This window comes from Apostichopus japonicus, chromosome 12 (assembly GCF_037975245.1).
Source record: "Apostichopus japonicus isolate 1M-3 chromosome 12, ASM3797524v1, whole genome shotgun sequence".
Lineage (NCBI taxonomy): Eukaryota > Metazoa > Echinodermata > Holothuroidea > Aspidochirotida > Stichopodidae > Apostichopus > Apostichopus japonicus.
The window spans coordinates 1,138,398-1,152,267 of NC_092572.1; the positions used below are offsets into that span (position 1 = coordinate 1,138,398).

General features: G+C 37.0%; 1 long non-coding RNA gene across 2 annotated transcripts; it reads left to right on the forward strand.

The window, feature by feature from the left end:
• The first annotated feature begins 3,317 nt into the window (after positions 1-3,317).
• LOC139977871 (uncharacterized) lies at positions 3,318-7,822 on the forward strand. 2 transcript variants are annotated; one of them, XR_011796725.1, is made up of 3 exons: positions 3,318-4,419; positions 5,219-5,433; positions 7,069-7,822. It is a non-coding gene; the product is annotated as an uncharacterized lncRNA (long non-coding RNA). The 2 variants fall into 2 exon arrangements; XR_011796726.1 differs by having other exon boundaries at positions 5,222-5,433.
• Positions 7,823-13,870: the final 6,048 nt, after the last annotated feature.

Sequence of the window (13,870 nt, forward strand, 5' to 3'; positions counted from 1 at the left end):
CCTACATCATCAAAACGATTCCTACATCAACATATAATATTCCAGCACCAATATTCTAAAGTCCAGACGTTTGGAATAAGAATTTTAAGCTCAGTGGGAATCACCATAGGCGACTGTCCAAATCGACGGTTGTGATCTAAGACATCCAGGTAAGTACTTCGATTTATATTTTTTGTATATTTCTCCATGGGTGACATATATGTATATTGGATTAATCGAGCTAGCTGCCGATGAACTGAACACATGGTAGCTAATAAATCAAAGACTAATCTCAAAAAATGTCATCTGTAATAACTTAAACTGAATATACTCAGCATCAAACGTTTTTGCTTAAACAGCCCACCAAGGGAACAGTTGGATCCGTTACAATTAACACAGTTTGATGTCCCTTGTTCACGGCAAAACCTAATCCATTACAACCAAGAATTGGCATCTGTTTGTGAAACAATAAGCATCCCAAATACATCTTTGATACATCTTCAGCAATAAACATTACAAGACGTTCGTACGCCTTTTTATCTTTACTTCGTTTGCTAGAATTTGAAACAAGCCAACCTACCGAATATGATTTAACAACCTTCTCAGTAATCAATTTTCCATCAGTAAAGGATATTTTTCTTCTAACACTGGAGACAAACACAACTGTTACCATCCATGTTCTCGGTTCTATTTCATCTTCCCATCAAATAAGCATTAGTTGCGTAAGAATACTCCCTATTTCTGAATGAACTCTTGTTTGCAAACCTTGATTTTGATTCAAATTTAACCTGAACTACTTGCCTTAACAGCTTGCTTCTGATATGTGTTTGCAAGTTGGTCATTGAGTCGGATGCATAGTCATCCTATGAAGTGTGATGGTATAAGTCTTCCGCCACATTTTCCAAACCAGCGAATTAAAGTTTAAAAAAAATTTTGACATATGATTTGTCATGACATAATGTAATTTCTATCCTCTGTTTTTCCAATTTTGACGGAGAGGGCGTCATTTTACAGAATTCCTACTGGGGAGTGGCCTTCAAAAATGGACAACATTCTTTTCTAAGTGTTTTATTCGATTTGCTTCGGTAATGTGTCTTAGATGCAGCAAAATGGTGTTTTCCATATTGAGGAAAGTTTAGTTCAATTAAAGATTGTATTGATTTGTTCGTTGTAGAAGTTGTTCTACATCTCATCTCAGCCGAGGAAGGGACCTACTAAAATGGTCAAATGTATGTAAGGCCTTAGTCATTATTTAGTCCAAGAGGTTTGAGCCGGTTGGTCACGACTCATATAACATAAAATTTACGTTTGACCTCAGATTTCATTTAAGGATTGGCCTAATTATCTAAAGATTAGGTTTCAGATAATCAGATTTTTTTACTTGAAATGTGATTGTGATCAATAACCACATAGTCTGACTTATATGCAGGTTTGCCCTATGAGTACCGCTACTACTAGATTACGGTAGGCCTGGCCTAAACTAGCTACGACTGTCTTAGGGTAGGCTTAAGTGAAACCAAACAAACAAAAGGGGTTGGACACTAACAATACATCAGGTTATTATAGGTATTGACGATAGGCATAATTAAACCGAGCGTCTAAGATAGACGATCCTATTTGTGCAAACTGATTGTATTGGCTGACTTAACGGTCACTTATATATCTAAGTTATTCTAGTAGGCCCAAACCGCCCAGAACTGTGCTAGTTGGGTTGACTTTGACGTTAGAAAGTCTTCGAACTTCAGAGACGGAACGACACATTTAGACCTAAAAGAGCTGCCGTGAAGAGCTCAAAGCAGGATATAGATGTTAATAAAAAAGTATAATAATCTTACTGAGACGTACGGTTACTGCTGTACAACGACTGAAAATTAATCCAACTCCAGCGTATTTTGTGTAGCGTAAAATAAATGTTAAAGGATATTTTCTAAACATTAGTGGGTTTGATAAACCAATTCAGAGGAAGGTTTTATTATTTCGTAGTTCCAATTTATGCATATTATAACGCTGCCTTTGTACATGTGTACGTTGCAATACTATTAATTCAGTTTCGCGCGGCTCGGCGTAGACTTATATTTCACCTACAAAGTGTTCCTGATGTAGAAATATTCCCGGATACCGAATAGCTTCATATGGACAAGGGAGCTTTTTTGATGACTGGTATACTTCTTATACAAAAACGTGACCAGTACACCCGCGTCTGCAAAAGTACGTTTTGAATATATCTTGAAGCTTATGCACTTAATGATTTAATGATGAAGCTAACTTATGTTTATACGCGCAGTTATTCGGTTAAATTGGCGCTTCCTTTTTAGAAACGCTCTCTGGTGTATACAAGATGGAGAATAGAGCGTTTTATTTTCGTAGTACATATAAGGAGTAGTTTAAAACAAAAACTAAAGCACAATGGTAATGTTAATTTAGATTTAATGGTTTGAAGCTAACGTTTCTAACGCATGTATATATATGCAACATATAGAGACCCATAAGCTTCGATCCTAGCAGGATCTTCTTCATCAAAAGTTATTATATTGATGTATACATCTTAAGAAGTTTAGATGGATAATCATTCTGAATGTCCCACTTTCTTTAAATGGTATGATAGAAATATATAACATTAATGGAGAACAGCACAGCAGAATAATTCCACTTCACGACCGGGTTCATCAGGCAAAAGTCCCATCGAACCGAAATGTACAGTTGCTTATAATAGCGTTTTCGACTTGAATATATTGCGCATTTATATGCATCTGTGTTATAACATGATAACACGTGTTATGCTAGAGGCACATTTTATTCCGGCCTGTGTTAAAAAAATATAAATATATAAAAATATAAAAAATATAAAACATAAAAATATTTTATATTATGTAATATATATATATATATATATATATATATATATATATATATATATATATATATATATATATATAATACCACTACGATTTACTGTATTGTATCTTTAACATATCTAGCTCTCGCATGCTCCCAAAACATAACACGTGTTAGTGTGTTATAACACCCAGGCATATTAATACCATAATATGCTACACTTTAAGAACAAATATAAGCTCACACATTTTCGGCTTGTTTGAAAGTCCGGGGTTCGGTTCGTACCTTCGACTGATGGGTCCTCAATTGACGCAAACAGTTGTGGGTTTCTTTCTTTCTAGATGTTGTTCTTTTTAATTTAGTGAGTTGTTCATTTTAATCTTCCTAGATACTTCTAGGTTTTCCGCAACGGAGATTTACCTACGGAGGCTGGAACTGGGCGGGGGAGGGGGGGGGGTGGCTTGGAGGAAGTGAGTAGAAATCTACGATCGGTGATGTGGCGAAGAGTTAGTACACTGAAAAAATAAACTAGTCAATATTGCCACGGACTAACGTTAAATTAGTCTGTAACGTTAGTCAATGCACACGGACTAGCAAAAATCTTCGTTTCATCGCTGCTTCTTAGTTAGTTTACACTGACTAAGGAAAATATAATCGCAGCTTAGTCGGTGGCGACGGACTAAGGTATTTTAACCCATGGACTAAGAACGATACGGACACCCGATTTACGCCATAATCGTAGCTTAGTCGGTGTCGACAGACTAATGTATTTTAACCCAATTCGATTCACTTCAATTTGGAAACCGAGAGGCAACGGTAGCTTAATTGCTGGGCTTGGCATAGTTTCATACGATCACTCTAAGCAACTTTCAACCGTAAATCACCCAAGAAGGTCTTTAGAAGAATGGAGGTATTAACTGCATCATCGGCCTACCTGTTATTCCTTTAATTTGAAGGTAAAATTAAAGTTAATTGTTAGGCCACTGGCACTAGTACTGTATTATGGTTAGTGTAACGCTACCGTTGTCACGTTGGCGTTTCGCAATACACAAGTGCAATGACAGTGAGTAGCCTATAGGCTTCTACTGGGTACTGCAGTGCATTCTCAACACTAAAGTGTGCATCCTAAACACCAATTAACAATGTGTTATGTGTGTATTGGGCTAGATTGAACAGTGGCACATAATCTTCTTATTTATTCCCAAACAAATGCTGGAACTATAAGGCTCAATAGTTTATTTGAAGTCTACACTCATTTGGTAAAGATTTCCTGTAATTTCCCATGTGAATCTAAATGGGTAGGCTTTGTGATATTGAATAAGCAAGGCTAGACCTTCAAACGTACAGTCACAGTAGGCTGAACAAATTATGTTGGCTAGTCAACGGTATTATATGTTGCGAGCAGTCAGGATGCACGCTTCAGTTCTATTTAACCTTTTCATTTATCATTTTTTAGTATTTAATTTCCGGTCACGCCCAGGAAACAATTGCGATATTCCTTCACGGTCGACTTGCTTACTGTAAGAAGTATTAACCGTTTTTTCTCAGGAAAGCTTGATAGTCTGAAGTTATTATAACATGTGCTTTTAGTATACTGCCAAAAGAGTAAGTTGTTGTATTTGCATTGATATTTTATGTAGAAGTAACGGAAAATTGAGTATGTTTAGTTTGGTCTAATTGCACGTTTTTTTTTCTGTCCAATGTAGTGCAGGGTTCACTTGCGCGAATTCAAATTATTCTGTTTATGTATATGTATATGCATCGATTCTTAGATTATGATGTTTTTTTGACATGTATTTGTAATTCAAGCATATCTGTTTAGTAGCAAAGTTTAAAGGTTAAGATTAATTAGTTTTCTCTTTTTGATCCTAGATTGAATGAAACTCATTGGCGTAAATAATAGATCAGATGATACAGTTTAACGCAGTTGCTAAAACTCTGGGTATTCTCTAGTCTTCGCCGGTCCATTATATACTTTAGTACTACTAGTAGACTATATCAAAACGACCGAAGACAAACTTAGTGTAACAAAGTACTGATTCTCCTCTAGCCTAGGTCTAAACAGGCTTGTTATGTGAGCAAGCAAAATAACAACTAAAAACGATTAGGCCTATAAATAAGTTGGCTCAGTGCATTTCTGTTTCTAAAATTTTATATTTTTAAAGATCATAAAAACAAACAAAGATTTAGCCCATGTTTTATTATCTCTGTATTCTGGGCATTTGATTCTGGTTGCAATGGTGATGACACTCTCGTTCAAATTTTCAGCTTTATACAGTCTGCTTCAAACTTTGGGATTGTTTTTTGAGACTATAGTGGAAGCAAATCTCACATAACTTTGTGGTGACAACTTTATTTATTTTTTTTTTCAAATGATGAATACTTTGCTGTTTCTTTCTTCCAGCAGGAATTGAAAAGCCAAATATCTAAGTCAAGGGTGAGCTTTCCTGTGATGTACGACACCAGTGTGGAGGCAACAACAGAAGAGGAGAACTGTGTTATATATGGCTTAAAGACATGTTTTAAGATGATATATTGGTACCCTTCGCAGAACAAAAGAGTTTATCCAAGAGTCCAAAAAGCAAAGGAACAAGTACCATAGAAAAAAAAGATGGAAGAGTGAGTTTAACTATTGTACCCAACTGTTTAATGATATTTAAGATACTTTTCATAACCTGTTTTAAAAAAAAAAAACCAGTCTAGTATATCATTTACGTGCAAGCTTCATAAGTTTGGTCAAATTTTCACTGATCTGTAGAGCGGGAGTCCAGAGGGTTTGGTTAGCTGGGAAGGTAACCAATTGCCTGGTACATCACAATGTTCACAATGCATTCCTGTATATGAAACCTGATGACTGGCAAACCGACTGTGGTGGATGTGGCTGGGAGAGCAATTTTAAAGTCACCTAATAGCTAACCTAGAGCAGCTTTCATGGTAACCACATCAAAGTAAGAACAATGTGTCAGGTATGGCCCCAAGAGCAACAAATGGCCATTGCCAGTAATTATTGGTGGTGGGGTACCCCTGCCAGTGATCTATAATTGACCCCTCACGGCTGACCTAGGTCAGCTCATGAGGTAACCACTTGAAACCTACTGGAAAATGTTGGTTAGGACTTCAGATACAAGGGATGGGCATTGCCAGTAAATTTTATTGGTGGGGTACCCCTGCTAGTAGTCCCCCAATATGCCCATCCCCTCATTGACCTAGGTGAGCTCATGATTTGACCAGTTGAAACCTACAGGAAAATGATAGGTAGCCTATCACTTCATATGTAAGGATGGGCATTTCCAGTATTTTATATTGGTGGGCCACCACTGCCAGAGTCCGCCCATCCCTTACATATAGAATCCTGTCAATAATTTTTCAGTAGTTTTCAACTGGTTAAATCATGAGCTGACCTAGATCAATGAGGGGGGGGGGGGGGGCTTTTTGGGGGTCTACTGGCAGGGGTACCCCACTAATATAAATTACTGGAAATGCCCATCCCTTACATATGAAGTGATACCATTTTCCAGTAGTTTTCAACTGGTTACATCATGAGCTCATCTAGGTCAATGGGGGATGGGCATTTTGGGGGTCTACTGGCAGGGGTACCCCACCAATAAAAATTACTGGCAATGCCCATCAGTTGTATCTGAAGCCCTAACCAACATTTTCCAGTAGGTTTCAAGTGGTTACCTCATGAGCTGACCTAGGTCAGCCTTGAGGGGTCAATTATAGATCACTGGCAGGGGTACCCCACCACCAATAATTACTGGCAATGGCCATTTGTTGCTCTTGGGGCCATACCTGACATATTGTACTTACTTTGATGTGTTACCATGAAAACTGATCTAGGTTAGCTATCAGGTGACTTTAAAATTGCTCTCCCAGCCACACCCACCACAGTCGGTTTGCCAGTCATCTGGTTTTATATACAGGAATGCACTGTGAACATTGTGATGTACAAGGCAATTGGTTACCTTCCCAGCTAACCAAACCCTCTGGGATCCCGGTCTATTGGGATCATTATTAACATGATTAACATAATTATTAAGCTTTGAGAAATAACTTGGTGTTATGCTGTGCAAAGCTAATAATAATTTGGTAAAGCTGCTATTCCTGGCTTATAATTTGAGGGACCTAGATTTAAATGTATACCTCCCAATATGTTATAAAATTTTAATGTAAATGTATGTTTATGATAATGTGAGTTATCATGTGCTATATCTGTATCTGTGCTTACACGTATATCATATTTTCTGTTCACAGGTCAATAATGGTGCAGATTTTGGCTTCCTGAAGACAAGTGGGAGGCCATTTGTAGTTAAGAGAAACACTCTTTGTTCGTGAAGACTTAACTGGTGTCGATTTGGGGTACCACTTTAAAAGGAAAGTCATGAGGAACCCTTGCCCAAGACTCAACTTTGCATTATTGTGCAGTGCTATACTTTTGCGATTCATGTTTGATCCATTAACTTGTCTTAACTTTGTTGGAAAAAAATCAGATTTTCAGATTTTATTTACAGTGATTTCTTCTCTATCTGTCGAAAGTCAGCCTTTTGTAGACATCAGAAGTTTTATCAGAAATAAATACTGCCAACGTACACATTATTTGTGTTTCTTCTGCTCTCTTTTCTTTCAGTGATACTAGTCAGTGAAACTAGTCGGGTTTAATTCTTTCAGTGAATCTAGTCAGTGCAACTAGTCAGTCGATACCGACTAAGAAAGGTTAGTCGGGAGAGGCACCATCCTGACTAATGTAAAACCTGCTATAAACTAGTCGGTGGCTCATATAAATTAGTCGGTAAAGACCGACTAATGTCACCAACTAATGTAACTGACTAATAAACATTTACCGACTAAAAAATTGTTGATCGACTAAGCTGACGGACTAAGATGACCGACTAAGAAATCCAACTGACTAAGGAATAAATTAGTCGGTATAGCAACTGACTAAGGCTATGTTAGTCGGGAGAGGCACCAGATGGACTAACGTTTTGTTAGTCGGTGAACTAATTTAAGTTTTCAGTGTATGGGGTACCTTAAACGATTCTTTTACCTACTGATCATCTTGGAATAAAGCAAAGTCCTGTTTGATAGAGCTCATAAAGTATTTAGTTTTGCTTCAGCTATTTGTCAACCCCCAACCTTAGATTTCTACTCACTTCCTCCAGACTTCCTTACCCAGTTTCCACCTCCTCAGGTAATTTTTGTTGCAGAAAATCTTGGTGCCAAATATACCACCATATTATCCCTGGCAACGTGGTTAAAATTACCAATGTTGACTATGGTCTAAGACCCCTTCCTTCTCTTGTGATTTATATATTATACTATGGTCTTGGTGTAAGGATGTAGTGGACAAAATACAAGGAAGCAATATTTGATAGTTGAACACTTTTGTTTGGTGGCGCCATGTATTTAAACATGAAACCAAAAACAGAGATCAAGACTAAATCAAAATGAAAGGCTAATGAAGAGTGCAATGGCTTTGAATAGTCACTGGACTTCATGCTTGCATGTAAAAGAAAAGAAGTAAAGCAATAATAAGGAAACTATAACTGTACAATATCTGCACATCCTAGGAACAATCACCTAAAACAAATTCCAAAAGGATGCATGGAATGGAGATCATTAGGAAATATTAACAATTCATCGAGCAGTGGTGTTGATGCAACGCAGGACAATATTTAAGAGCAGTGGTGTTGATGCCACGCAGAACAATATTTAAAGTACAAGTAGTTGCGACCGTTACGTCATATTCACGTCTATCTATAACACAAACTTTATAATAAACAATATAATATTGACTATATAGTGCTTTAACTACCCCACATATACTGATTTAGGTTGTGATGTTATCGATTTCTTACTGTTGCAACCTTAAAAACGTAATCAATAACTGACAAAATATATTGTGCAATTACTGCAGACATTTGAAGTTGGTTAAAGAGAAGATTGCTATTTTCAGCTAGAAACATACTATCTCTTTAAGACTAAATAAACAATCATATAGTTACCAAATTAGCACATGAGACAAAACTGTTAAAGAAGCAAGACAATATTAATAGTAGACATGAGTGTAATTACAGAACAATGAAGTATTAACAGATATTACTACACTTCAATCATAATACTAGTTTACAGTCCACTACTAACATAACCCCTCAATATATACAACTGTGTAAACGAGTCTCACAAACGTCAAGGGGAGCCGCCATTTTGAACAATATGAGAGGGCGCTCTACCAGAATGTTATTTCCTTCATGTGGATACACTTTCAACAGTGAAGCTATACCCTTCAAAGTTTTCTCTAAAATATTACAACGCCTAAGACATGGTATTCATCTGTAATTAAGGAAACCCCATTTATAACTATGAAATTAATCACCAATAATGGTTCACAGGAGTTTATTCAGCAATGACTAGAGTGAAAAGTACACACCAGCGAAATGATCTTGATAGTTTAATATGTGGCAATGATACAGATAATCTGAGAAAGTTAACAGATAGTAGAATACTATTATAACTGTAGTATTTTGTGAGCGTAGAACAATGATTGTGGTTTCAAAAGACTGTACGATACTTTAACCTGTGTAAAACTGTTGCTTACGACTTGTCCTAAGTATTTACTGAGGCCATGGAGGAGTGAATTGATCCAAAAATATCTATGAAGTGAAACTGACAAATTTATTAAAAGCATGGATCACGACTAGCTGTTACCATCTGATCAAGCTTCACTCCACCACTGAACGTTCTCGTCCCCCAGCTTCTATGATCTATCGTACCTCTCAGAATTAAATGACATTAACATCGATGTCCTACAAGAGAGAGTAAAATTGTCACTCTCTGGGCTCATAGTGACCCCTTTAGTTGTCTCTAAGTGACCCATTTATTTTTGACTTGGTCAATCAATACAACAGTGAAATGAAATCAATCAGTAATGAACTGGCCCCGCCCATCACGAAATCGTTTCTCCATAAACCGAGGGCTCCGTGGTTTTCCGAGGAGTTACTCGAAGCGCGACGTGACTTGCGTAAGCTGGAGAGGAAATAGCGACTAGAAGTCCATCGTGAAAGTTTCAAACCTGCTCAAAGTTCATACAGGAAACTATTGAATGACACCCATGCAGACTATCAAAGTGACAGAATAGCGAACGCAGACAAGAAAAGAAAAAAAAACACTGTTAAGTTTCATTGACAGTTGAATAGGTTCAAAGAACTTAGTTACCTCTATTTTGCCTGATGTTGCAACTGTGAAATTGCCCGATATGTTTGCTAAGTATTTTTGTTAAGGTCACATTACCCCTTTCTTGTAAGAATTACAATCGCTTCTAATCCAGGAGTGGATTTAATATAAAACTATAAGTCTTACATTCAAAAGCTTCCATGACATGGCACCGGCTTATCTGGCAGAATTACTGACCAAACGCAGTAGTGGACGCACACTTCCCTCAAATGCAAATAGTCTTCACCAACCTATCGGAAATGCCAAGTTCTACGGCGATAGGTCGTTCAATGTGTGCGCGCTAACGTTTGTGGAAAACTTCACCACAGTCTTTTCGTGCACTTGATTATTTTCAAACTTTCCAGACAAATATCAAACTTTCCTCTCTGCTGCGTACTTTATTTAGAAGTGGTTTTTCTCTGCATTATTTGTAAATCTCTTTGAGATATTCGTTATGTAAAAGCGCTATATAAATGTTTATTATTGTTATTATTATTATTATTATTATTATATTTAATTTTCAATGTGATGTAATTAAATACATGTTCGACTTTGGAGGAGATTGTTAGGAGTTTGTAGTTAAATTGATCTGCATCGATTTTGTATGATTGATCAAAGCATTAGTGTACAATTGACGCAAACTTTGAGTTTTACACATGTATTTCAAACAGCTCTAAGTAAAATCAATCATTCCTATACGTTCAATACACATTGCTAGTATTTGGCTAAGCTTATATGACAATATATGGCATACTTATTTTCATTGCAGTATGTCCAGTCAGGCAATCTCGCCATTCAATTCTTCACGTCACCATTAAGGTGTCGTTTTGTTCCTTCCTCCCGGTTCCCCTCTGCGGGGAGTTACCACCATCTTCAGGAAGGTTTGACTTTCTCTTATTTTTTCCCATTCCTCTTTTCTTCAACTCTTTCTTCCCGTTTGTTTTTTTGTTTGTATTTTTTCATTGCGTTCAGTAATTTAGTTTCATGTCCAATTTAAGATACATGACTTATAAAGCTAGGGGGCTTAGGCAATACAAGAAAAGGAGGTTTTTTTTTTGCGTTTCTCCACACCCATAACAAAGATATTTACTTTCTCCAGGAGACGCATAGTACACATTGCGATGAGGGTCGGTGGAAAAAACGAATGGGGTGGTCAATTTTTTTGGGACCATGGTACCTCTTCAAGTCAAGGTGTTTGCATTCTTTTCCATCCAAACCTTACTGTTAGTATTAATCGTATATTTCGACTTAACAATGGAAGACTTCTTAATCTGGATGCCACTATTCATGGAAAGCTGTTTACGCTGGCGTGCCTCTATGGTCCTAACGTTGACGATCAGCATTGTTTTAACGTCCTGTCAAATAGTTTACATAACTTTACTCGCGATTACATCATCGTGGGGGAGATTTTAATTTTGTTTTTAATTTAGATATTGATAAGCAAGGTGGTAATCCTCTTACAAACTTTAAGGTGAGGGATACGTGCTTTAATGACTACCTTTAATTTATTAGATATTTGGAGAGACAGAAATCCTCATCAAAAAGACTTCACCTGGAGTTCAAATGTTACCCGTACTATTCACTGCAGGTTAGATTTTTCCTTATATATCTCACAGTGTTTGGCGCATTCTGTGACCAATGTTTTTTTTTTTTCTAGTGGTATGCAGTCTGATTATTCAATAGTTAAGCTTTTCATTACAGTAGATAGTCAGAAAAGGGGTCCAGGATTCTGGAAGTTCAATTATTCCCTCTTGTCAGATTCAGTGTATACAGACATGATTAATAACCTTATTGTGACAGAAGTAGACTCTCTGTATAACAGTAATGCTTCACGAAAGTGGGAATTGATTAAGTATAAAATCCGTATTGCAACCATTAACTACAGTAAGAGTAAGGCAGACGCTCGTAGGAAATATGAATTTCAGTTAGTCAAGGAAATTTCTAGGTTAGAAAGTCTTTATTACGTCTCTGGCTCAAGCGAAGTCTTTAACAATCTCCAGGAGGCCAACAACAACTTGAATCACATTTATGAATGTAAGCTGCAGGGTATCATTATTAGGTCGAAAGCAAAGTGGGTTGAACAGGGAGAACGTAATACGAAGTATTTTTGGGGGATTTGGAGAGGCGAAATGAGTCAAGGAATTCAATATCAAAGCTGAAAGGTAGAGATGGATAGGACATAACTGGTACCAAAGCAATTCTCAACGAATTAAATCATTTTTATATGAACCTTTATACGAGTGAAAATAGGCCAAATAAGAGAATTTTTTTTTTTTACAAACATTCATGGCGCCAAGTTTCTTGGGGAGGCAGATGCAAATTCCTGTGATGGGCGGTTTTCAGTCGAGGACTGTCACACTGCTCTACTTACATTTTGTAACGGGAATGTCCCGGTAGCGACGGTCTCTCCGCAGACTTCTACAAAAAATGTTGGCCAGTAATCGGAGAGTTGGTAACAGACTCTATTAATTATGCATTTGACCACATTGGTATGTCCTCTGAACAATCTAGGAGTATCATAACATTTATCCCCAAACCAGGCAAGGATCATGTTTTGGCAGGAGTTACCGCCCTATTTACCCGTTAAATGTGGACTATAAAATTGCTTTAAAAGTACTTGCGTTAAGAATAAAACATTTAATACCAACGTTAATTGACACTAACCAGACTGGATTCGTTAACAACAGATTTATTGGTAAGAATATTCGCTGCATTCTTGACGCTATTAATTATTGTGATGACAACAACATTTCAGGTTTACTCTTGAGTATTGATTTTGAAAAGGCTTTTGACAGGCTTGAGTGGAATTGTATTTGGGAGTGCTTACACTATTTCAAATTCAATGACGACATTATAAGATGGATACGTACTTTACATTTAAATGCTTCAGCTTGTATTTCTAATAACGGTTTCTCCTCTTCATATTTTTATCCTGTGTGCTGAGATTCTTAATCTTCAAGTAAACAATAAAAATTTAATTAAAGGCTTGTCTCTCTTCGGTCGTAAATTTAAGATTCCCCAGTACGCTGATGGTACCTGTATTTTCCTAGATGATTCACGTGGCTGATTGTGTGACTTAATTGAGGTTTTTATTCAACTTGAAAAGGTGTCAGGCTTAAAAATCAACTATGATAAAACCAATATTTCCCCTCTTGGCCCTAGAAAACGCCCAAAACCTATATATCTGGAGGAGTTTACTTTCAACTGGACATTAGGTCCAATTACTATGCTTGGTATTACTTTTTCCACCGTTAGGGACAACCTTTTCCATCTCAACTATACCCCTAAGCTCTCAAGGCTCAAGAGCCTTCTTAATCTTTAGTCGCATCGAGATTTGACCCCTTTAGGGAAAATCACTATTGTTAAAACGTTTGGGTTGTCTCAACTTGTCTTTCTTTTCCAGGTCCTTCCGGACTCTCCTAACCAGTTTATTAGCGAACTGGTGAGTATTGTATTCAAGTTTATTTGGGGTGGAAAGCCGGGAAAAGTAAAACGTTCTACGCTAAGTAATGACTTCAGTAGAGGGGGGCTCAATGCCACTCACATTGTTAGCTTTATTCGTAGTTTAAAGTGTACGTGTGTAAGGAGATACCTCGATGATACTGAGACCTATTGGAAATATTTTTTTCACTTTAATCTCTCAAAGTACGGGAAAGAGTTTTTGTTTGAATGTAATTACCAGGGTGTAGACATTAATATTAATAATGGTTTCATTAAAGACATCTGTAATGCTTGGGCTTGCTGTACTTTTAAAAAGCCGGTAGATAATTTTGGTAACCAAATTGTATGGAATAACTCGGCAATTTGAATTAATAATACAATTATTTATTACAGGACTTGGCACACC